At 53.2% G+C, this 24,847-nt stretch overlaps 1 protein-coding gene across 11 annotated transcripts in view; it reads right to left on the minus strand.

The window, feature by feature from the left end:
- The window catches only part of RAI1 (retinoic acid induced 1), a 120,044-nt gene that overhangs the window by 36,996 nt on the left and 58,201 nt on the right, over positions 1-24,847 (minus strand). For 3 of the 11 annotated variants that reach the window (XM_053570664.1, XM_053570670.1, XM_053570669.1), the window contains one exon: positions 18,224-18,288. The exons of 6 other annotated variants lie outside the window; for them this stretch is intronic. The gene's annotated coding sequence lies outside the window, so the exon portion shown is untranslated. Of the gene's footprint in view, positions 1-18,223; positions 18,289-21,111; positions 21,326-21,866; positions 21,924-24,847 lie in introns of those variants that run through there. 2 more of the 11 variants (XM_053570668.1, XM_053570665.1) reach the window with 2 other exon arrangements.

The raw sequence follows: 24,847 nt of genomic DNA on the forward strand, positions 1-24,847 counted from the left end.
GCCCTCTGCTCCAGCCCCTCTCTGAGGAGGCCCCAAGTCCTAGAGGTACCCACCAAAGGTCTCCCCATCAGTCACAGCCCAGGGTCTGGTCATGTCATCTCCCACCAGGAATTCCATTACTTCCTGCTAGTGGATCTCCAGCCTCTGCCCTGAGTGGCCCCTCTCTGTGAAGCCTTTGGTAGCTCCCCATTACTCTCACTCCTTGAGCCCCGTTCTCAGCACACTGCTCAGACCTCTCCAGACCCAGTGCCTTGGGGAGCTGGCTCCTGCTGCCCGCACTCTACCAGTCTGAGATCAGACTTCAGGTGTCCTATGAAGGCCAACACAGATGTTCAAAAGGCAGAGCCTTTGTGGGGACACCTCCATCTGCCAACTTCTATTCTAGGGCTAGCATCTCTCCCCATATGGTGACCTAGTGGGGAGGAGACAGGCTCCCCTCTGATACCCTGGCTCCTCCCTCCTGCCAGCAACTGCCTCTCTCTCCGTTGTGACGGTTCCTTCTCTGTCTTCCTTGAATTTCCTCTGTTCCTTTCTGCTGAGCTGCCTTCACCAGCCAGAGGCCTTGCCCGAGCCCTGGATACCCTTCCCTGCCCACACAGGTGGCCATGTCCCACCTCTAATGTGGATGCTGCTCTGGCCACCTCTGCTGTACCTTTGTCTGCCCCCCCAGACTACCTGGCTGTCATCTTGGCCTGCTAGACACCAGGTGGTCTGGTTCCCACTCCTCCTCTTGCCCATGGTAGGCACTGGAGGACATCTGGGCCTGTCTCCCCTGACACTGCACCCTGCCTCAGGGTGCCACAGGAGGACAGGCAGACCCCCAAGCATCTTCACACCCACCTGGGGTATAAATTTCATCCTTTTCATGTATGCTCCTAGCAAGCTCTTGGCTTGGTTTCAATCATTTCCAACCTGAGTTGTCCTATGTCTCCTTGGTGTGTCTGGCTATAGGTTGGTGGGGCCACTGTGTCCCACCTGCCCAGGCTGGCACTACACATAGCCAGCTGCTGGCCTTGGCTGCTTTGCTATCACATGAGCAGCCCCTTGCACAATGGTCAGAGCACGGCCTGGTTTTGCATCTGGCATGTGACCCAGGCAAACCAGGCTGAGTGTTTTCCTCTGAACCAGGGGGTCCCCTACACCAGCCTTTACCCCACAAATGACCGTCAAGCACCATGCACACGTGGGTCACCAGGCCAGGCTGCCCTACAGACCAATCCTGTTGTTAAGAGTGGGAAAAGCTTCGTAAATTGCAGGGCCTAGTATGAAATAGAAATGCAAGGCCTCTTGCTCAAAAAGGATTACAGATCTCATGACAGTGACAGCAGAGCAAAATGAGGCAAGTGCAGGCATTATCTGAGCACAGGCCTTGAGCAGCCACTCAAGTCATGGCCACAAAGATAGCCCTGGCTAGGAGGAAGCCATGAGACCAGCTGCCACATGCTGGCAGGGTTCTCTCTAGGTCCCAGGTATTCTGCTGAATGCTGCAGGGCGATCATGATTCAACCCGAACATCATACCTGTGACACCACAGGTACCAATAATCCTAACATTAACAATAGCTCTTCTTTACTGAGCACTTACCAGGTGCCCTGCGCTTTGCTTACATCAAGTCAATGAACTATCACAACCACCCAATTCTGCTGCTTAGGAAATGGGGGTTCAGAAAGGCAGAATCACTTGTTTAAGCTCACCAAGAGGGAAAGTGCTTAAAGGAGTGAGCCTGGGTTCCAGGCACATGACTGAACCATACTCTCAGCAGCAGTGCTGACCTTGCCCCCACCCCACCACAAACATTACCAGGCCTTGCCCTGGGAGTGAGGCTGCAATGAGGCACCCAGCAGGGGAAACACTGAGACCCCTGGAAGGAGCCTGAGAAACCACCTTCAATCTCTCCTTCTGGAGAGCCAAAACTGAGACCCAGAGATGGTGACCGATTCCTATAAGACCACACCGAGCCCCAGCCCCAGCAGCCCTGCAGCCCTGCTTCCAAAGACCTCTTTCTGCCCCAGCAAATGCTTGAGCTCTGAACCATTATGGAAAAGGCAGGATGCAGGTAGTAGGTAGCAATCCCAGTGTTGCTAAACAAGCAGGGTGGGCTAAAACATTAAAATGCTAACGTCAGCATCATCTCATCAGATGGGATACAAGTGACTTAATTTTCTTCTTTAGTTTTTGTAGTAGTTTTGTTTTTTTGTAGCTTTGTTTTTTCCAATGAGATTTTTAAAAAGCCCAATGGCTCTGAGTTTTCTTGAATGAAAAACAGGAATTTGCAGAACCAAATTCTGGTTAATAGAGAATTGCCATAGATACCACGTGGGGATCATACATTCTCCAAGGTTCAGAGCACAAGCCACTAACTCAGGGCCCATAGTGGTCTGGGTCTCTCTTCCCTTCTTTGTTGAGGATGTGAAAAGCTCCTCAGGACCTGGGGTCCTGGGGTCCTCCCTGGGACATTTCTACCCAGCTCACTAGGGAAGTTAGCACCCTGGACTGAAGGGGACCCTGGGGAAGGGCTGCAAGGAGCTCTGGGAACTGAGAATCACCAGACCAGTGTCACATGGTTCCTTCCTCCCTGTCCCTCCACTGGGACCAAGATCGTCAGGAAGTGTGTCCTGTGTGCACTTTGCATTCATGGTCTGTCCTCCCCCTGCACTCCTGAGGCCTCCCTTAGGTGGCCTTTCCCTGCTCACAACCCCAGGGCTCCCCATCATCTCAAGAGCCACAGCTCAGACTCTGCCTTTTGTCCCTACCAACAGGCCCCAGCCACCATCTCCCAATGTCCCCAGCACTCTCCAGCCCCTCAGAGACCACAGCTTGTTCCCTGGAAGCCCCTGCACTGTGCTGACACCAGGCCTACCAGTGCAGTTTGGCTACATGCCTGTCAGCTCTGTGGGTCCCAGTGGGCTCACTCGTGTCCCCAGCCCTGGGCCTAATGCAGACAGAGCACAGTGTTGGGGTGTCTAACAGTCCTCTCTGCCTTCCTGGGAGGTGGGGGTGGGGCAGTGAGTCCTCAGGCCTATGACACCCAGCGCTCACAGACAGCTCCCAGCTACCTCCTGCCCGGAGAGCCCCCTGGGTCTCAGGCCTGAGAAGAACTGACAGCTCCTTAATAGAAGCAGGCCACGGATGAGCCTGAGTGACACCGCACGGGCCAAGAGGCAGTGGCTGGCATCAAAGCCTCATTTTTCTTCTTCCTGTTAGATGCCAAAACAATTTACATAAAGAACTCCACATGTGGATTTGGCACCTGTGGCTCAAGCGGCTAAGGCACCAGCCACATACACTTGAGCTGGCGGGTTCGAATCCAGCCCAGGCCTGCCAAATAACAATGATGACTGCAACCAAAAAATAGCTAGGCATGTGTCCTGTAGTCCCAGCTACTTGGGAGGCAGAGGCAGGAGAATCACTAGAGCCCAGGAGCTGAAGGTTGCTGTGAGCTATGATGCCACAGCACTCTACCCAGGGCGACAGCTTGAGGCTCTGTCTCAAAACAAAACAAAACAAAACAAACAAAAAAATACTCCACATGTGTCTGTGACAAAGATGCATTTCTTTGTCATAACTGGCTAGTGTCCCCTTGGCTTCCCCACACGTCCAGTCACAGCCTGACTCCCTTCCCCAGTAGTCAGGGTCTCAGACATCACCCCATGCCTTGGTCACCCAGACTTGGGGCTGGGGAACACCAACAGAAATAACCATGCCATATGCGTCTTAAAATGAAAACAAAAACAAAACCCAATCAACCCTGAAGGGTTTGGGGGTGGAAACATGCATCCTACCAGCCCAGTCTGGGAATCTCAGCCAAGCCCTGTCTGGCATCAGAGGGAAAAAGGGGGTTTGGCAGGCCTGGGGTGGCTGCGTACAGCACGCCTGTGTGAGTTTATAGGGAGATGGCTGTGCTGGGCAGGGGCTGACTGACCTGAGCATCTCAGAACCAGGCTACAAAGCCACATCTTCTGGAAATGAAGCCCAAGTTCATGGGCTCCATCACCAATCTGGCTTTAGTTGAGGCAAAGATTGCCCTCCCTTAGCTCCTTTAAGAAATGGCCACTCTCTGAGCATGTAGCAGGGCAAGTCTCACTACTCCCATGATTGAACGGCCCTGGGCCCTCCCTCCCACATGCCTGGGAGCAGGGCACAGAGAGAGTCCAACCCCAGCTCCAGGCCCCAGCAGGAGGCCCCCTCATTGACTCACAGGATGACCTCAGTCTTCCCACATGTTGGATAGGTGACCTGAGAGAGCACTTCTCACATGGTATAGTTATTCTTGCTTGCATACTACAATATGCTATAATGTCACCTGTGACTCATTCATGTAAGGCCTACATATTGCCATTTGGGGCTGAACATTGTCTGGGCCTGGCTCTATAGGAGGTCCATCTCACATGTGCAATATAGACCCCCAAGTCCTGTGGAAGGTAAGCCCATGCATATCTCCCCCAACTTCCTGCATGGGTCGCTGCTGTGGTCTCTTCTGTGTGTGCAGCACTCCTGTGTGAGTTCCTAGGGAGATGGCTGCGCTGGGCAGGGCTGACTGACTTGAGCATCTTAGCACCAGGCTAGGAAGGTAGGTTCTGGCTTAAGTACAGGTAAGACTGTGGCAACCCCACTTCCAAGGCATACCTCCAATGTTGTTTTAGAATGTTCATGGCAGGGCTTATTCTTAAGATCCACAGACTGTAAATGACCCAAATGTTCATCCAAGAGAAGGGATGAGCAGCCTGTGGTCTATGCACATGACAGAACATGACACAACAGTCATAGTGAACCACTGCTGTGCACGTGGGGTCAGTCTCAGGAAGTGTGCTGAGCGGGAGCTAGACACAGATGGTTTCAGATATATGAAATTCACAAGCAGAAAAACTACTCTGGGGCAGGAAATGCCTGAGTGGAACTTCTGGGGTCTGGCTGCCATTCTTTCCTTGATTTGAATGTCAGTTATATATAATCATGTTCTGTTGTAGAAATTCATAGGTTATTTGCTCACAGTCAGTGCTCTTTTCTGTGCGCAATTCAATAAAAAGTTAAAAGGCGGGTGGCACCTGTGGCTCAGTGAGTAGGGCGCCGGCCCCATATACCGAGGGTGGCGGGTTCAAACCCAGCCCCGGCCAAACTGCAACCAAAAAATAGCCGGGCATTGTGGCAGGTGCCTGTAGTCCCAGCTACTCGGGAGGCTGAGGCAGGAGAATCGCCTAAGCCCAGGAGTTGGAGGTTGCTGTGAGCTGTGTGACGCCACGGCACTCTACCGAGGGCCATAAAGTGAAACTCTGTCTCTACAAAAAAAAAAAAAAAAAAGTTAAAAGGCAAAACAAATGAGATTCCAGCCTTCTCTACTCAATCCCTCCCAGGCTCCTAGCTCTGCTTAGGGTAAAGTACAGACTCTGAACTTGGCCTGTGTGGCCAACATCATCACTACCACCAAATAGTTCCTGGTCAATGGCAGCATGTATGTCTCCAACTCCCAAAGAAGTCAGGATGGCCATGTGGCCCATTTTGGTCAATGAAATTCAAGCAGAAGTGACATGGTTATTCTTTAGGGAGGAAGCTCTAGGCTTCCATGTGAGTTGCTCTCCCTCTGTGCCACATAAGCACTCCAGATGGCTACAGTTCCATCTGCCTGGATCCCTGAATGACGTGAGTGAGCAGTCTCCCTGCTGTCTGATCACAGAAGCATGGCACAAGTAAGGGAATCCTGTTTGAAGGTGTTGCTATTTGGGGATGTTTGTTATGCAGCACACCCAGCCCAACCTGACTAGTAGAACTAGGCATTCAAGGCTCTTAGTGGTGTGTTCCCTTCCAACCTCTCTGGCTTACGGTATTAGAAACTTTCTGTGAATCCCATGGATTCTACGCTCTAGGCATGCTGGGATCTCACAACTGTTCAAATGTACCTGGATCTTTCGTGCTCTGGGCATCTGTACCTGTGCCTGGCATGCTCCTCTCTGCCTTGCCTCCCAGGCAGACTGCTACTTGCTCCTTGACCACTCAGGCAGTTGGTTTCTCCCTCTGGCTCCCACAGCCCCTCAGCGCCCCCTCTGCCCCTGCCTGGCTCACTCCCACTTAACTGCTACCAGAGGCTCCTTGAGGGCAGGTACATGGTAAGTGGTCAATCATTGTTTCCCACAGGAACAGGAAGGCTCACAAGCTCTGATGTAGCTCTTGAGGGAAGGGTATTTTCAAGGCAGTCCCTGCCCCAGATCACAAAGCCAAGTGCAGCCCAGGAGGCTCTGGACACTTTGTCACCAGGACCCATCTGCAGCGTGCACAGCCTAGATGACACAAAAGGCTCAGAAAACAACAGATTGTCTTAAACCTTTTTTTTCCTCTTTGCATTTCTAAGGGCTGCCATTCCCACCCTGAGGGCCTCTATGCAGGGGAGGATCAGGGGAAACCATGCTGCTGAGTAATCTGTTCTACACAGTGTGAGCTGGAATCCCAGGGAAAGAACATTTCCTCCAACCACCCCCACCCCCCCACCCCCAAAGCCTCTGTTTGAGGCCGTGTGATAAATGATCCCAGGGTTCAGCTCTGGCCTCAGAATCTCAGCTACAAATGCTGGTGGGAGACTCCCAGAGCAAGGGGGTTTCTGAGTGGCCTTTACAACTCTGCTGATCACTGGGCCAACCTCCAAGGGAGCCCCCCACAGAGGGACTGTGCTGGGGGGAGTGTCTTGGCTCTTCTGAGTTGGTCTCCACCTACTCACCCTACAAGTGCTCTACCACATAGCAGGAGCAAATATCTGGCCAGTCACAGCTGGGAGGGCTCTGAGCATACATCTCACTTTCTTCTGTGTTGCCTCAAGAGGCTCAGAGAGGGTGGGTGACTTGCTTAAGGTCACACAGCAAACTTACTGCCAGGAGCCAGCTCTTTTGCCTTGGCAGGGTAGAACATCCCCTGAGGCCAAACTGAACCCCATAGCTCAGCCTGCATTGTCCTAGGGGAGGGGTTCACCTCTCCAGCTCTACTTCCCTCTCCTCTTCCACATACATTCCAACCACATTGGCTCCCACTGACTCCTCATGCACACCAGGTCCTGGACCTCCAGGCCACCATCCTCCTGGATCTCATCACTTCCTAGCTACCTCCTCCAAGAAGTCCTCCCTGACTGCAGTGCCTAAGACAGCTTCCCCACCCCTACGGTTCTTACTACTTTCTGAAATTGGATTCCTCACTTGCTTCTTCTATCTGCCCCACTGGATGGTAAGTCCCATGCTGGCAAGGACTGGGCAGGCACAGGCATGCTGAGTAGACAGGAGGGTGCTGGCCCTCCAGCTCTGAGCCCAGTGTCCTCACTCAGGAATTCCTGCTTCTGCCATGCAGGCCCTTTGTTCCAAGCCCTGGCCCCTTCTCACACCTCAATGCACTATCTTCTTCCCATTTCACTCTGCCTCTGTCTGGCTGCTGCTGAGCCTCCTCTGCCCACCTCCCCAGCCTCCATTTCATGCCTACAAGGAGCTATTTTCACCCCCAGCTCTGTGCCTCCCATCCTCTCCACACATTGGGAGGACCTGGGGGCTGCACCTCCTCTGCATTTGCCGGCAAAACGCTCTGGAGCCTCATCACCTCTCTCAGAGGCTCCTCCCTTCCTTCACAGGCCACCTCCACAGGGCCCTGGGCACTCTGCCCCCCAGTGAGTCTGCAGCTTCTAGCTCCATCACTGTACTCCAGTATATGCCACAGAACAGGTGCTCAGGAGAAGCTAACGACATGGGCTGACTGGACCAGTGTCCTGTTATCCCAGAGGCAGAATCTGGTGGCGACACGTGTATCAGGAGCTTATAAGACCAGTGTAGAATCTGCCACCCCCATTTCCTTGGGCACTAGTTCTAAAAAAGCCCACAGGACTGCTTTCATTGCTAAGGACTGTGTGCCCAGCCCCGAGCTCAGGCATTTGTGTACAAGTTGCCTCTTGCGTTGCTGGTGCCACTATGATCATCCCCAATGGAGAAATGAGGACTCTGAGCACAGAGAAGAGACGAGGAACCAGCCCAAGGTCACATAGCCAGGAAGCAGAGTAGCTGGAGATTGAGCCCAGGTCTGTTTGACTCTAAGACACACCCACCAATGTCATCTGCCTGTCACCCAAGCATGCAGTTCCAGAGGGCTCTCAGAACTCGGGGGGGGGGGGGGGGGCTGTCTGCTGTGCTTCCCCTCCTGGGTGGCCAGGGCCAGGCAGGAGGAGGAAGGTCTTCTTTGGGTGTGGCAACAGCATCTGGAATATGTTTGATTTCAGCCTCACACACTCCCTGTAGGGTGGGCAGAGGTGGCTTGTGCCACTGTTTCACAGCTGAGGAAACTAAGGCCCAGGCCCCACATCAGGATTCCAACTGTGGCTTTCAGACTCTGAGAAGATATATCCTTGACTTATGGGTGAGGGCTGGGGGGGCCTACATTGGCATGGGACTCTGGGAGTGGACAATGGACTGTAGGAGCCCCTCTCCAAGGCAGGGGACCCAGGGACAGGGCACCGAGCTGCTGTCACCCTTCAGTATCTAGGAGTTCTTATAAGGCCAGACAGTGGGGTGAACCAAACTGATGGGTACAGTCTATGTGGCCCTGATGCCAGGCCCACTCTACCTACTAGAAGGGCTCTCTTCTAGGTCCCTAGGGCCTCAGCATCTGCCTTTCCACCATTATCCCATGGAGCACACAGCCACAATGTCCTGGGCATGGGCCTGCCTTTTAAACTAGGCTTGGCCACACTGGGGCAGAACTCTGTCTGGGTCTCCAGCCTTGCCCACCCAGCACAGGGCTCTAACCAGGAAGGAACCCTTAGTGGTTATCTGGATATCTGCCAGATGAGTAATGGATAATTATACAGTTACTTCCCTTCTATAAATTCTACAGGACCCCTCCTCCAAAAAGTGTTCCCTGAATACCTTACCCCTATTACTCTGAACATCTGGAGCTTTTAGTAAGCACAGTTCTTACTCCAAAACTCAATTTAGCCTCAGATCCAAATATGGCATCCCTATCCACCTCTTGCTCACTCAGCTTCAGGGATGGAGCACTCACTTCTTTTTACAACTCTGCATTTGGCACCTATGTGGCACCAATCCCTGTGCTGGGTGCTGAGTGCAGCAGCAGGAGGCCCAGACATGCCTCCACCTTAGAAAATAAGCACTGAACATTCTAGGTCAGCCAGGTCCCCTCTGGGTAGGTTGGATCTTGGCAAACCGCACCCTGAAATAGGTGAGAACGTGGGGAACTATTCCCAATGTATTGAGTGATAAAAACAGGTCACCAAAGGGTATACAGAAAGAATATGACACCACTTCTATTTTTAAAAATCTGTGCCTGGTTCTGGAGCAATGGGCCCAAAGTCAGGAAGGTAGGAGCTGGGAATTCAAGGGAACACTGTTTTCTTTGGATCTCTTTTTATTTGATGAATTTTCTGCAATAAACATACATATTGCTTGTCACTAGGTGGTCAGTCTACCAATGGACATCCGGCTGGGCTGAAGTCTGTGTCCAGGTTTGTGTCCTGCTTTCTGGAACTGCACAGTGAGTGTGTGAGTTGACTCCTCATGGGCCTGCTACTCTGACCTGGAGAGGCCCACAGGCTCCCTGCCCCAGAGACTGTTTCTCTAGGTATAACACCCAGACCCTTGTCTATGACTGGAGGCCACACCACCCTGCCCAACATACAGCAAGTACATAATAATAGCTTGAGAGAGCTGCCAGCCTCCCTGTTTCCCTCCTGCCTGGGCAGGTGTTCTCACCTGGGCGAGGCTCCGTATCCTTCATCTGCAGGGTATGCGTTGCAGTTACAGCACTTGTGAATGGCAGGTATCTCCCACCCCAAGGTCCCTGAGCAGGGGACCCAGAAGACAGAGCCATGTCTCATCCTCAAACAAAATTTGACTTTGTTCCTCACCAGTTTAAAACATTCTATGGCTCCCCAGTGCCCCAAAATAAAAACCTTCTTGTTGTACATTCAAGCTCCTGCATCCTCTGACTCCCTCCCTCCACCAAACCCCTCCCCATCCAAACTGGTCAGCCTATAATCAACTGGGATGCTTCATGCCCCTGGGCTTTTGCACATGCCAGTTCCTCTCTCCAGAACAGGTAGACCCTCCCCTACTCATCCTTTAAAACTGTCCAGGCCTCAGCTCCTGTAACAGGCCCTCCCTAATCCCCTCACCAACTTTTCTCCTGGTACACACACACTTATCGCACTTGACTGCTGTTAGGGGTTGATATGCCTGTCTCCTACCAAACCCGGTATGACAGGGACTGGGCCTTTCATCTTTGTTTTAAATCTCTGGTGCCCAGATACTGCCTGCAGACAAACGGGCACTCAGGAATGTCTAGCTGACAGGTGGGTGAGTTGGTAAACAACATCTGCACAGCCCTTTACAGTTTATGAAGCCTTTTCCTGTCCTCTATCTCCTGGGCCTCTTCTCTTCAGGGCAGCTAGGCAGGGAGGCTACCATATCCCATCCCTGACCACCAGCCCAGCCTCCAAAGGGTCTGGGGGCTTCAGGCTCATCTCTACCTGGGCAGGAGCTGAGGTCTGCCAGGAGTCTCTTGTAGGGCTCACCAAAAGCAGTTAGGGCCCCTTTCCAACAGGAAACCAACTGTTTCTTGTGCCAAGGGCTCCCTGCCCACCCTTCCACACAGGGGCCTGTCGCGTGCCCAGGTGTTGGCCAGGGGTGGGGGTGGGGGGTGTGAGGCCAGTGTGGGCCTGCCATCCCGCCTGGAGCTGCTGGGATGCTGCCAGATGCAGCGGCAGCTCCACCAGCGAGTCTTGGTAACAGTTGCTATGTAAAACGCTCAGAGGGGGAATTTACTGTCAGCGTTAATAATAGATGAAGGTTTCAGAATTTTTGATGCCTTGCATTCTAAGCCGTTTGATTTATAATGTCTCTGGAAAGGGAGAGATGAGGGTGGGGGCAAGGGAGGAGACCCAGAGGCATGAGCTGGGAGCTCATCACCCTGCACCTTTGACAGGCAGGGAAACCAAGGCCCAGAGGGGAGAAGTGACTGAGCCCTGTGACTCTAGACTGCTAGGAGCCACAGGGACTTCAGACGCCTCTGCCCTGTTCCTCCAGAGAGGAAAGCAAATCTCAGGCCCCCGCCCCAGCACCCAGGTTGTTTTGATGGATCACTGCTTCCTTTCAGTGCCAGCAGGTGTATCTCAAGTAGTCTCCGGAAGCAGCAGTGACAGGCGCCTCGGCGGGGCTGTGTGGGGCTGATTACAGGCACTACAGAGGCAAATGCAAGTCCCAACTTCCCTTCTACTTAGCTGAAAGTGGTGGCTGCTGTTGACTCAGGGGGGAAATCCTCTGTGGAGAGGATGCGGCCACGGCTGGGCAGGAAGCAGGGCTGTTTACCTGGGGTCCTGCCGCCCTGAGGAGGCCTCAGAGCTGAGGGCCTGGAGGAAGGAGAGTGTGGGCAAGGTGAAGGCACCGTGCAGCTCAGGTCCCCATCCCCACTGCGGACCAGAGGATCCCCTGTGCGTGCTCCATGTTATTGAACTGGTCTGCGGGAGAGTACCCCCCACCAGCCTTTGCCCACGCTGGGCCCCTTCATGGGAGTCTTGCCTGCCTCCTTGGATCCACCCTGGCCGTGCAGCCTAGGCTCATGACGTATTCCCAACCCCACAGCCAGAACAACTCTCTTTTCCCTGATCCCCAAGACTGTAGTCCTTGAGCTGTAGAGAAACCAGGCTCAGTGCTGGGTACCCCCAACACCTTGACAGTGCCCTTCCCTTCTACAGCCATCCTCACTTACACACAGGGGTCTGTCTGGGCCCAGGGTCTCCCCGCCCTCCTCCTCAGGCCAGAAGCTCTCTTCGATCCCCACTCCAAATGTGTGGGACCACCCTGTCCCTTCCTGGGCCTCTGTTTGCCCCTCTGAGAACTGGAGGTGGCAAGCCTGACCCTATCATGATAAGGCAAAATGTCCACAGGGCCCAGCATAGCCACATTCGTATCCATAAGCTCCACCAACACCTTCTGAGGGCTGAATAAGAGGCTAGTAACTCTGAAGGGCCACCCCAGGTGAGCCATTGCCCCCACTGCATAGGCAAGAAGACTGAGGCTTGGCAGTAGCCCCTTCCCACAGCCCCACATGCCCCTCTGCTTCTCTGCCTCATTACCCACAACTGGTCTGGCTCAGGCATCCACTTCACAAAGAGGAGGGTCTGTCTGTCTTGTTCCTACTGTGTCCTGAGCACCTGAGCTGGCCCAGAACATGGCAGACAGGCGCTCATGACACCTGTAGGAGGCGAGGGAACAAGGGGACATGAGAGCGATGTGCCCTAGCCCCCCCACACAAGAGGGGAAACCTATTCCCCTCTGAGGGCAGAAGGGCTGTAGGTTTGCCCCCGCCTCCTGCAGCTCTCCGTGCATCTGTTCACTCACTCATTCCTTCACCCTGTGGCCAGGCATCCCCAGCCACCCACTGCCAGGCCCCATGATGGGTACATAAGCTTCTGCACCCAGAGGAGCCAGGACAGACAGACCAAACAGGCCATGGAATAACCAACTAGCCCCCAGACAGAGGCTGGCCAGGAGCATGCAGCCTTTCAGAGAGGCTGGGACTCACCCAAGGGCTAGGCTGTGGAGGGCTGCACTGACCCCGGGGAACTCCAAGTATCTGTCAACTGAATGTAGCACTGGAGAGGTTAGGGACAGGGAAGCATGACATGCCCAGAGGGAACAGTCCAGCCTAAGCTGTGCAGCAAGATGGGCCTTGGCCTTGCAAGCAAGTGGGTGCCAGAGGGTTTCGCCAGCCCTGAGGGGCACTGGGTGTGAGGGAGGGGCTGGCCTTTATCAGAGAACCCCAGGTGATCCAGCCATTTGCACCTGATGGTCCAGAGGATGAGGGCCCATGGGAGAGAACAGGCTGGGCCAGGAGGTTATGGGCAGGTAAGGCTGTAAAGGGACACCACCTTTGCTGGCTCAGGGAAGTCCCTTCTGGCAGGGACCCTGCCTGTCATGGAGAGACACCCCCTATATGGAAAGGTCTGCCCTAGGGCAGCGCCTATGGCTCAGTGGGTAGGGCACCAGCCCCACATACCGAGGGTGGCAGGTTCAAACCTGGCCCCGGCCAAACTGCAACAACAAAAAAATAGCTAGGTGTTGTGGCAGGCGCCTATAGTCCCAGCTACTTGGGAGGCTGAAGCAAGAGAATCACCTAAGTCCAGAAGTTGGAGGTTGCCATGAGCTGTGTGACGCCATGGCACTCTACCTAGGGCAATAAGTGAGACTGTCTCTACAAAAAAAAAAAAAAGAGAGAAGGAAAAGGAAAGCTCTGCCCTACATCTCCCACCCTCAGCACTCCCTGGGCTCCACTGTCCAGGCCCTGCTGTCCTTCAGCCAGGACGTACTAGACAGGTCAGTGAGGTAGTCCCAAGGTTTTGGCAGACAGGAAATGCTAAGTTGGTCTGCCCCCAAGGGCCCCAATGCCTGATGCTCCCCTTGCCTCCTTGTCTAACTCCAGGCCTGCATCCTTCCTTTCGGCTCCACCCCCAGCCCAGCAAAGCTGCTAGAAGCCTGGAGCCCACTTAATCAGTGACTTACCATTCAACACAGTTGTCTTATACACTGACCGTGCGCTAGGCCCTGTGGCTATGGCTCGCAGTCCAGCACCAGGGTGCTGCCAGGCTCTTGGGTGACAGTGCATAAACAGGCCTGCCAGACCAGGTGGCAGCAGAGCCCAGGCTGGAGGAGCCAAGAGGCCTCTAACCAGCCCAGAGGTCAGGGGAGGCCTTCAGAAAGAGAAGTCAGTCACTGCAGCTGGCCAGCAGCATGGTGTGAAGGGCTGAGGGCATAGCTTTAGTTATTTCCTCTCCCCCCCTTGGTCTCCTCCCGGTTCTACTCCAAAATCTTTGTTCACTAAGTCTCTCTAGACAAATTGAGTATTCTTTATTCCAAACTACTTCTCACAGCCTCAGTATCCCTGATCTATAAAGTGGACCCAGAGAACCACTTAATTAGGTGCTCCTGCCCTCCTCCCCACTCCCATCCCCCACTTTGTGCAGGCAAGCCTCAAATCCTTGTCCCATCTTCTTGTCTGAATCTGAGGCCTGGGGGTAGCTCCCCCAACCCCTGCCCAGTAAAGGCTCTGGGCTCAGCAGCACCAGGAACAAACATTGGTGGGTGAGGACTGTAGGTCATCTGTTAAGGCTTTACTAACAGTTTATAGGCCAGCTCCTCACTGATAATTCATATAACTGCACTGGTGCTTCACTGAGTTGTCACAGGCAGGAGGGGAAGTGCAGATGGGACATCATGCCTTTGTACAAAACAGGAAAAATACCCTAGGCACCAGGCTGCACAGGTTGGCCAGCAGTTGGATTTCTGCCAGGATACCCTGTGCAGTATACAACCTTTACAACCATACGCTTTGGCATTAAGTTCAGTTCCCCAAACAAGTCTCAGTGCCCTCAGACCATCCCACCCAGGTGAGAGAACTTCCTGAGATCCAATGCAAAGTGTTTATGTGTGATGTACAAGCTCGGTTTTCTAAAGAGGATGTAGAATTTTTCTCCAATCCCCAAAGGATCCAGTCCCTCCAGTCTAGACTTGAGTCTCGACCCAGGTTCTGGAATGAAGAATGGTAGAGGGGACTTTCTAGAGCCTGCAGAGGGGTTCAAATGTGTTTGGAGACAAACATCTGTCATTCTCTTTCTCAGACAGTCAACTTAGATTCAGAGTATCCAAACCACACAGGCTTGAAAAAGGGCAGATTCCTCAGACTTAGCCCTTAAAATCTGTCATTTGGGAGTGGCTTGAACCCAGGCATCTGTCCCTGGTACAAACTCCAGGGTAGTTTATAGCACATGCCAATGCTCACAAAACTCTGATTTATTTAGTACATTGTTATTAACTTTGCAGTACACCATACTTTTCTTTTGATGCTGGTGGCAGAACAACGTATGTACCCCCAAAGCCCACTAAGATCCCGAAGGTATGTACATGTATAACTATGTGACTGATTTCAGGACTCTACCTCCCTCTTGGTTTGTGGGAGTGCTGTGAGGATGGGATTATAGAAAATTTCTTATTGCCCATCATCCTCACCCCCTCAAGCCAGGACAGGGCACAACAGGTAATCCACAAGTAAGAGTTAGACACTGGGCCTCCCAGTGCTAGTCCAAATGGGCACTTAGCAGCCCTTACCTCAGCCCCCAACCCAGCCTGTTCCTGTGATCATGCCCTCTTTTTGAGGCAGGGCCAGACCCCAGGCTTCTTGTCTGGCCAGCACAGTGGGCCTTTCATCAGGGGTACACACCAAACCAGCCTCCTCTAGCCTGGGGTCTAGGCTAGACACTGACCCCATGCCCTAACCTTGGAGACAAGCTCTTCTGTGTCTGGGTATGAAGACACATCTGTCTCCCTTCCTCCAAATCCCAGGCCAGCACTGGGCCTGCCAAGGAAGCCTCAGGCAGCCAGATGAATGGATGCATTCAATCGTATAACCGGAGCACCTACTGTGTTCCAGGCCACAGACAGGGTCCTGCCCGGACAGCAGTTTTGGTATGGCAAGAGGATGAAGAAATAAAGGCACAAGTGCAGCGGAGACAAGTGCTTGGCAGAGCAGGCAAGTGGGCTATGTGGAAAGCTTCCTGAAGAGGGCTGAGGAATCAGTCAGGAAAAGGGACTTAAAGAGTGTCCAGGAATGACGTGCAAAGGCCCTGAGGTGGTTGGCAACGGCGTGGAATGATGACGATAGGGGGCGCTGACCCAGTGGGCCTCTCACTCTCAGACCCTTAAGGTCTAAGAAAAACTACAAAGAGAGGGAGCCCAGGGAACGAAGTATCCTTTGTTGGGGGCAGCCAAGGAGCCACAAACCCTCCCAAAAGCCAGGCTCCTAAGGCGGCTGTTCCGGAAGCCAGGCCTCCTCCCAGCCACGCCCGGCGGTACGTGATAAGTCTTGCCCCAGTCGCCCCGCCCCTCCGCAGCGTGACGGCCAATCAGGAGCTGCGCCCCGTCCTGGAGGCAGGGGCCTGTGAAAACACAAAAGGCAGGCAACACTAGCAGTCCCGAACGCCGTCACCATGGCTACCTGTGCCCGCGCGCCGCCCCGTGCTCAGTCTGGGAACAGGCCCGAGGGGCTGGGGGTGGAGGTGAGGGTGGAGGTGGGGGCGGAGATTGGAGGTTCCCGAGGGGCTCTCGGCCGCCACTTCTGCCTTCGTCTGTGAAATGGGGTCATATTTGCCCAGGGCTGGATTCACTCATATTTAAAATGTTTATTGAGTGCTTACTATGTTCATGGTCTAGAGAGCCATCACTGAGCAAGCCAAAAAACAAAAGCAACCCTCCCCCCCACAACACCCCCGTGCTTTGGTGGCGTGTACTGGGGTTAGACTGGGGAGGCTCTGGAGGCGGCCAGTAAGCCAAAACGTATCAGTAAATTGTACAGAGCCTTAGAAAACACTTGCTAAGGGTAACTGGGGAATGTGAGGGAGATTCGTAATTTTAAATAGGGTTGTCTAGTAGGCCTCATTTAGGTCTCATTAAGAGGTAACATTTGAAGGAGAAGACTAAGAGGGAGAGGGAAGGAGCCACGTGGCAATCTGCAGGGAGGACACTGCAGTCAGAACAAGTGGACAGAAAGTGCTGAGGCCCTGAGGCAGCAGCATATGCCAGGAAGAGCAAGGAGGCCTGTGTCCACAGCTGGGTACCAAAGGGAGAGAAGGCTGAGAGGTGACAGCAAAGAGAGCCAGCAGGTGGTCAGCCCAGTCAGTATTTGTTCACTTCCCTTCCTCAACTCTTTTGCTATCCTTTCCTCCCCCTTCCTCTTCTCTTCCCAGGCCTCCTCTCTTCCACAGGTAAGAGGAAAACACCCACTTGAGGTGAGATGAACTACAAGTAGGTTTAGAAGACATTCCCTCTTCAGTGTGGGTCAGAAGGGCCTCAGAAGTCAGGTGCTCTCAGCCTTTCCACAGCTGTTCCTTCTGCCTGGCATTCCCTTCCTGGCTCATTCTGATGAACTTCCCACCTTAGCCTTGAAAGCCCAATGGAACCATCGCCTCATGAGGCTTGCCTGGCTTGGCAAAGTCATCACTCCCTCCAGCTACCCCACCATATAGAATCTATCAAAGCGCTGACCACACTCCCCTCCACCTTTCCTGCATAGGGCTAGAGAACAGCTGCTAAGTGGCAGAAGGGCCAACAGGAGAGCACCTGTCATAATGGGCCACAAGGACAATGCTCGGAGTTGATGGCTAATGGTTTAGTAGCCCATGTATGCCCACATCCCCTCTGGAATAAGGAAGAGTGCTGAGCCCTGGCTCAGACCCTCAGAGAGATGTACTCCATCCCACCCTCCTCCATCTCTGGACAAGGGCAAAAACCTCATAAAGACCAAGGCAAAAAGACGCCAGCAACAGTGGCACAGCCTGTATACAGTTCATTTCTTCTGGACATGGGCCTGCCCTGTTCTCAAATGCCAGTGGCATATGGTGTGTGGAGTCACGGGTGAGGGTCTCAGCCTTTGGCCTTTGGCTACAGTACCTCCAGACACCCATGGTACGTTTCCAGGAGATCCTTTACCCCTTAACAGGCCATTTGAGCCCTGCCTCCTCATTTGTAAATGGGGCTAATAATAGCCACCATGGTTGTTAGGAGAATAAAATGTGTCAATGTGAGAAAAGTGCTTAGAACAGGGTATGGTAGGACTTGGTAATGGCTGGCTCTGCTGATTAGAGAAGCCAATATGTAACCTGCAGGGGAAACTCTAGAGCAGCTGTCCTCAAACTTTTTAAACAGGGGGCCAATTCACTATCCCTCAGACCGTTGGAGGGCCGGACTATAGTTTAAAAAAAAAAAAAAAAAACCAACTGTGAACAAATTCCTATGCACACTGCACATATCTTATTTTGAAGTAAAAAACAAAACAGGAACAACTACAATCACACTGCCTCATGTAGCCTGCAGGCCGCAGTTTGAGGACCCCTGCTCTAGAGTCACCACAAGCTGGACTACATTTCACAGCCTCCCTTGCAGCTGGGTGCAGTCACATGACCAATATCCAGTCAAAGGAATGTGAGTGGAAGCAATACATACTTCTAGGCTTGACCCTCTGCACTCTCCCAGCTTGACACAGACCTTGCCCAGGCCACACCACCCCACGGAGGAAACCATCCACCACCAACCGGAAACACTCGCCACCTCGTGTGTGAAGAATGAGATCTAGAGATGTTAGGGTGGGGTTGTTACTGCAGCTGGCCTTCTATAAACTATAACCAGCACAGACATTTACTTACCCTTCACTCACTCATTCAGTAAAGGTTTAGGGAGGCCTTGTGGGAGCTTCATACCTATGCTGGGTCTGGAAAGACAGAGAAAGCAGTAAAAAGTGGGGTGAGGCCAGGTGCAGTGGCTCACAGCTATAATTCCAGCACATTGGGAGACTGAGGTAAGAGGATTGCTTGAGCCCAGGAGTTTGAGACCAGCCTGGGCAACACAGTGAGATCCCATCTCCACAAAAAATATAAAGCCAATAAAAGTGTGGTGATGGCATCTATAGTCCTAGCTACTCAGGAAGCTAAGGCAGGAGGATCACATGGGCCCAGGAATTTAGGTTGCTGTGAGCTATGATTCCACTGCACTAGTGAGATCCTGCCTCAAATAAAAAAGGTGGAGTAGTCTTTGCTTTCATGTAGCTTACAGTATGGCAAAGGCCAAGCTTAGTAAGTACCAGGGTAAGAAGGCTTCCCTGAGATGAGATCTAAAAGACAGAGAGGAGAAAGGCACCAGGCAAGAGAGACCAGCAGAGGCTAAGTTCCCGAGGCCTGAGGGAACTTGGTCCACATGTCCTGAAGCCTAGAGGGGGACGGATGAAGGGAGCCAAAGTGGTCCATCTCCTTCACATCACCTTTCTGAATCTCAATTTCCTTACCTTTAAAATGGGGGCAATGCTAATAACACCTTCTCACAGAGCACCTCTGAACCTCAGAGGAGAAAATACCACATGTGAAATGCTCCTGGATGTTTGTTCATTCCCAATACTGCCAAGAGTGGGCAGAAGGGCCTCTGCCTGATGCCTGGGCAGCGCAGGGAGGACGTTGACTATGTCGGCTCAGGAGATGAGCAGGGCTGCCTCTGGGGCTCTGGAGGCAGAAGCAGAGAGGGAGAGCTGCTGCTATTAAGGCTCCTGCCACGCAGGCTAAATATCAAGGATTGTCTCCAGCCGGGAGAGCTATTAGGCGGTAGCGGAAGTGTGCTGCCTCTCTAGGGAGGCGGGCAGGACTGTCCCTGGAGGCAGCTCAGGCGAGCTGGTGCTAAGAGCGGGAACTCTCTGCTGATGGGCAGACGCTGGCTGCCATTCAACCTCTTTCTGGACAGGGATGGTGGAGATGAGTATTGCCAGAGTGGAAGGGGAGGTCCAGAAGGTCCCCTGGGGCTGACATGCTGTGTGCACTTTCCTGATGCTCCATGCCGGCCTTTGCTGCTGTCTCCTGAGGTGAGGAGCAGGAAAAGACACATCAGCTTAGTGAGGTGCACTTGCTGCCAGGTGCCAAAAGGGGTGCAGGGGGGCAAGGGGTGCAGGCAGGAGGGCTCCACCAGGAGCCAAAGCCCCCAGAGACTTGCAGTAGGACCACCTCACTCCCTTGACTGCCATCCCTGACACATATCCTGAACTCTCTGCTGCCAGGATTCAAGGCTTTGTGTGATCCCAGCCCGCCCCTGCTTGATCCAGCATTACAGACCTGTGCAGCCCTCCACACTGCAGCTGCACCCACTGCCACTCTTTAGCATTGGCTGTTTCCTCTGCCAGGTATGGCAGCTTAGCCTCCCATCCTCCTGCATCTCCTCTAAGAACCTTCTGGAGTTCTAGTCATGGCTGAGCCAATTGGCCAAGCAGTCTCCCCTCTCTGATCCTTAGCTCACTCATTGGTAACATACGAAAGTTATTTCCTGCCTCCCAGGGTTGCTGGTGCAAATTAAACATGACAGTCTACGTAAAGAGCACCTAATAGTGTGTGGCGAGAAGTAGTTATTTAAGAAGACTGAGGAAAAAAAAGAAACCTATGAAAACCACCCAACCTTCTTGGAGCAGCACCGCCTCTAGGAAGCCTTCTTTAACCACCTCCCCACCCCTGGTTTGGGTTAAATGACTTCTCATTGGTCCCATAGCTCTTCTTGGCAGCCCTTGGGATAGCTTCACATGACATGACAACAGGTTGTTTGGGCACGTGCCCCACCCCCATTAGCCTGTAGGGAGTCTGAGGGCAGGAGCACATCTAGTGGGGGGCAGGCCACACAGTCGGTGTTACATGAGTGAGCAAAGAAAGGTGAATGGCACAGACCAACCTCAGCTTGCTTGGCCCTTGGGGGCAAGAGGACGGGCATGTCAAATATCCCTGGAACCTTATAATTCCCAGTCCCACCTCAGGACTACCTTGCCAGGACAGCCCTCTGTGAGCTCTGCCCAGCATGGTTCTGACCTCAGCCCTGGCCCTACTTTTCTCCCTAGGCTGCCATTAATGGCAGCTTCCAGTGAAAAAGCCTGGCCCACTCCACCTCCCTCATCCCGACACACCACCAGCTGGCTGGTGGCCAAGTGCCAGGCAGCCAGCCTGAGTTCAGGGATGGCTGGAGATGGGGGTTATAAAACATCTCAGGAAGCCCCAGGGGCTTGGGAAGGTGACATGTGGGGGGTCTGTGAGCTGTCTCCATTTCTTCTGGAAACCTCAGGGGTACTGTGCATTTACCCCAAATGAGACTGCACTGACACAAATCGTCAGCGCCCTGATCTGGCCTGGAAGACTGTCAGCTCGAGGCCCTGCTGGTTCTTGTCCTCCACCCAAAGCTCAGATAGGCAGTTATGGATGTCTCTGATTAATAAGAAATGGGGGCGATGAATTAATCATTATGTAATAAATGCGGTTTGTTTGGCAGCCGCATCTTTCAAAAACATGGCTCTAGCGAGTGTGTGGAATAATGAAGGGGTCCTCAAAAGACAGACATGGTCCTCTGGGGTGAACCATGGCTTCTGCCCCAGGAGCCCCCATCCTGGGGGGAAGGCAGGAGCCCCTCAAAAGAGTATACAAAGAGGCAGAGAACGGTGATGGCTCGTCTTAGGGGCTCTGGGCTCAGCCAGTGCTCTCTACCTCCCTCCCAAGGCCAGGGAGGCTGGTCTGCTGCCCACCTCTCAGAGAGGACCAAGCAGATGTTTCCTTCCATCAGGAGAACAACGCGGGCTCCCAGATGGGCTGCAGCACAGAGGCACATCCTCTCCCTCCCTCCCTTTGTGACAAAGTGTTTCTTTCTGGGAAGCAGCTGAGTGTCAGAGGAGGCTGGTGGGGGCAGAGTGGCACCCCTGGAAGCATCTTCAGAGCTCCTATGTCCCTGGAGGAGGAATCCTGAAACACAAAGGCCCAGCTGACTGCCATTTCCAATGCTAGGGGTCCAGAGGTGCTAGTGCAAGGTCTGCTGGCTGAGAAGGGGCAATAGTGGCCTGGCAGGCAGTGAGCTGAACTAGTAGGTACACCTCCCTTGGTCTGCCACCTCCATGGCACACCTGTGGGAACCAGACAGCCTGTCCTCGTCCCCAGGCAAGGACAAGCTGAAGGGTTCCCACCTTTCTGGCTCAAGCCCACCCCTCTTCTATGCCAGCCACCACCATCCTTGTTCTGGCCTGCTCTGGCCTCCACACAAGCCCCCTGGGCACTCCTGCAAGCTCTGTTGGAGAGAAACCATGTTCGAAACTCATGCCGGACCAGGTCACTTCCCTGCTTAAATAAAAACCTTCACTGGCTTCCTTCCTTTCAGAATCCCCTGAAACTCCATGGCCTGGCACCTAGGACACTGAGAGGCACCAGTTCCCACCCCATATCTCAGCAGGCCCTTCCTGGCTCCCTCCCTGATCAGTCACCCCCGTTAGCCTCTGTGTGCCCCTCTTACCTTGACACCTCACAAGCCAGCACCGCCAGGTCCGTGAGCGCCCCCTAGCGGCAGGGTTCAGCACACAGTTCAGCTCAACGAAGACATATATGTGTATAAATACAACCAAAAAAGAATCAGAAGGCTGGGTGCAGTGGCTCACACCTGTAATCCTAGCACTCTGTGAGGCAGAGGCAGGTGGATTGCTCTGAGCTCACAGGTTCTAGACCAGCCTGATCAAGAGTAAGACCCCGTTTCAAAAAAATAGCCAGGCATTGTGGCAGGCACCTGCAGGCCCAGCTACTTGGGAGGCTGAGGCAAGAGGATAATTTGAGCCCAAGAGTTTGAGGTTGCTGTGAGCTATGACGCCACAGCACTCTACTGAGGATGACAAAGTGAGACTCTGTCTCAAACATAAATAAATAAATAAATAAAAGAATCAGAAGACTCAACTGAACTAGTATAATTAATGACCTCTAGGGAAACCCACAGAGAGACTCTGACCTATTTATGTACATCTGCGTTTTTTTTCCTTCTTTATTTACAACCATGTTTCTTTTTGTAATTAAAAAATGATTTTGAATGAAAAACACACAAGGCTGCCCCTGACAAACTTGCCTGCTATGGACCCATTCCGCATGGGGCCCAGGTTACAGAATGGCCAGCTGCAGCTCTAAGCAGGGAAGGGCCACCCAGGGCAGATGGGTCCTCTTTGAACTCTAGAGGAGTCAGAACCCCATGCTACCCTTATGGTTGCTTGGTCTTCCCCAGCCCAACTAGGTATTAGTGACATAGGATGATACTGGAAACCCTGCAGGGACTCCCAAATTGGAATTCCAAAATCTGCGGCTCCTCGGGCATCCCTGTGTGCACCAATGCCACCATTTGTGCAGTCAGGTCTGTAGGCACCCACTAGATGCCCAGCACTGTGCAGATAATATGGTCACTTGTCTCACCACCCATGGCAGAATCTGAGAGATCACACCCTTGCTGGTCTTCCATTCCCATCGTCTTCTCCCCTCCCTGCCCTGAGACTCTCCTACTGCCCAGCCAGGAAAGATCTGGGCACTGCCCAGTCTAAAAGATGTTGTTGGCCCTACTTTGCTTTGTGCCAGTCCCCAATCCTGGCTGGGATCACTGGCACCCAAGGGGCTTGTTACTATTTGGGTTTCCAGGCCACCTCCAGGGACTGAGATTCAGACAAGTCTGAGGGCAGGAGCAACACACTGGGCATTTCTTTTTTTTTTTTTTTTTTGTAGAGACAGGGTCTCACTTTATGGCCCTCGGTAGAGTGCCATGGCCTCACACAGCTCACAGCAACCTCCAACTCCTGGGCTTAAGCGATTCTCTTGCCTCAGCCTCCCGAGCAGCTGGGACTACAGGTGCCTGCCACAGAGCCCGGCTATTTTTTGGTTGCAGTTTGGCCAGGGCTGGGTTTGAACCCATCACCCTCGGTATATGGGGCCGGCGCCTTACCGACTGAGCCACAGGTGCCGCCTTTTTTTTTTTTCTTGAGACAGAGCCTCAAGCTGTCACCCTGGGTAGAGTGCTGTGGCGTCACAGCTCACAGCAACCTCCAACTCCTGGGCTCAAGCGAGTGTCCTGCCTCTGCCTCCCAAGTAGCTGGGACTACAGGCGCCTGCCACAACGCCCGGCTATTTTTTGGTTGCAGCTGTCGTTGTTTGGTGGGCCCAGGCTGGATTCAAACCCGCCAGCTCAGGTGTACATGGCTGGCGCCCTAGCCTCTTGAGCCACAGGTGCCGAGCCCACACTGGGCATTTCTGTGTTTCCTCCCACATGCCTGAACAGACAAACCCTGGGCTGCTCCCAGGTCTGCTGCTGACCCTCGGCAGCCTAGGGCCTGAGACTAGTGGGGCTAGAGGTAGTCCCAGAGCAAATACCTGTGCCCTGGCATATCCAGTGGCATAAACTAGACAGCAGAGCCTGGATACCAGCAGTAAGGGCACCGCTGGAGAAGGCTGGGTTGCTCAGGCGCATCCTCATCCCTCTAGAACTGTGGGCACCTGCAGCCCAGGGGGCCTGGCACACAGAACTCTATAAGAAACGTTCAGTTCCATGTCCTGAACATAGACCTGGGTACTGATTCCTTCCAAATCAAAGGCTACCATTTATCCAGTGCTTGTCTGTGGTAAATGTTCTGCCTTCATGATCTTGTTCAAACTGAGATTGGAGCGAGGGGCCATGTAATAGAAAAATTGTCCATATAGCCACCCCCTAGGGACTCACATAAATACCTATTGCATGCTTCCTATGCCCTGCTGCAGCCCTGGGAGGTCTGAGCCACATCCAGCTCTCACAGGGACAGGACCAGGGTTGGCCCAGAGGCTCTGCAGGATTGTTGAACTGCATGCGCAAGGGTCCCGTAGAGCAAGACCCTGAAGTCCTGGGAGGAGATCTGAAGGATGGGACCACCCTTGACTCTAAGGACCCAGGCATGGAGCAGCAAGGACATGAACTTCTGACTTCACACACTTCTGTTTCATATCTCTCTCCTTTTAACACAATGAACACATTTTTTTTTTTTTTTAAAGGAAAGGGTATTATTTTTGGCAAAGCTTCCCGTGAATTCAGTGCCAGAGTTTGGGGGAGGGGTTGTAAGTCCTTCCAGACAGGTGTTTTCAGAGTCTGGAAGCATTCGTTCATTTCTTCCTTCATTCATTCAATGCAACCAGGATCTGACCCTCTGAGCAACCTGCCAGCTACCCCAAGCCTCATCAGTAAGAATTCATTCATTCATTCCACAAATGTTTACTTAGTACCTGTTGTGAGTCTCAGGGGCCTCTGCTTAGCCCCATCTTGGTAACTCTGAAACCATGGTTAGAGGCTGAGCTGGGAGTAAACAGGCCAGGGTGGGGCATGTAGGACAAAGCCACCTGACAACTTTGGTGGCGTCTGCTGTGTGCCCCAACATCCCTGCCCCTTGGCCCCTGTATAGCATCACCCATGATTATATAAGCCCCCCTCCCACCCTGAAGCCAGCA

The sequence above is a fragment of the Nycticebus coucang genome, chromosome 18, assembly GCF_027406575.1.
Source record: "Nycticebus coucang isolate mNycCou1 chromosome 18, mNycCou1.pri, whole genome shotgun sequence".
NCBI lineage: Eukaryota > Metazoa > Chordata > Mammalia > Primates > Lorisidae > Nycticebus > Nycticebus coucang.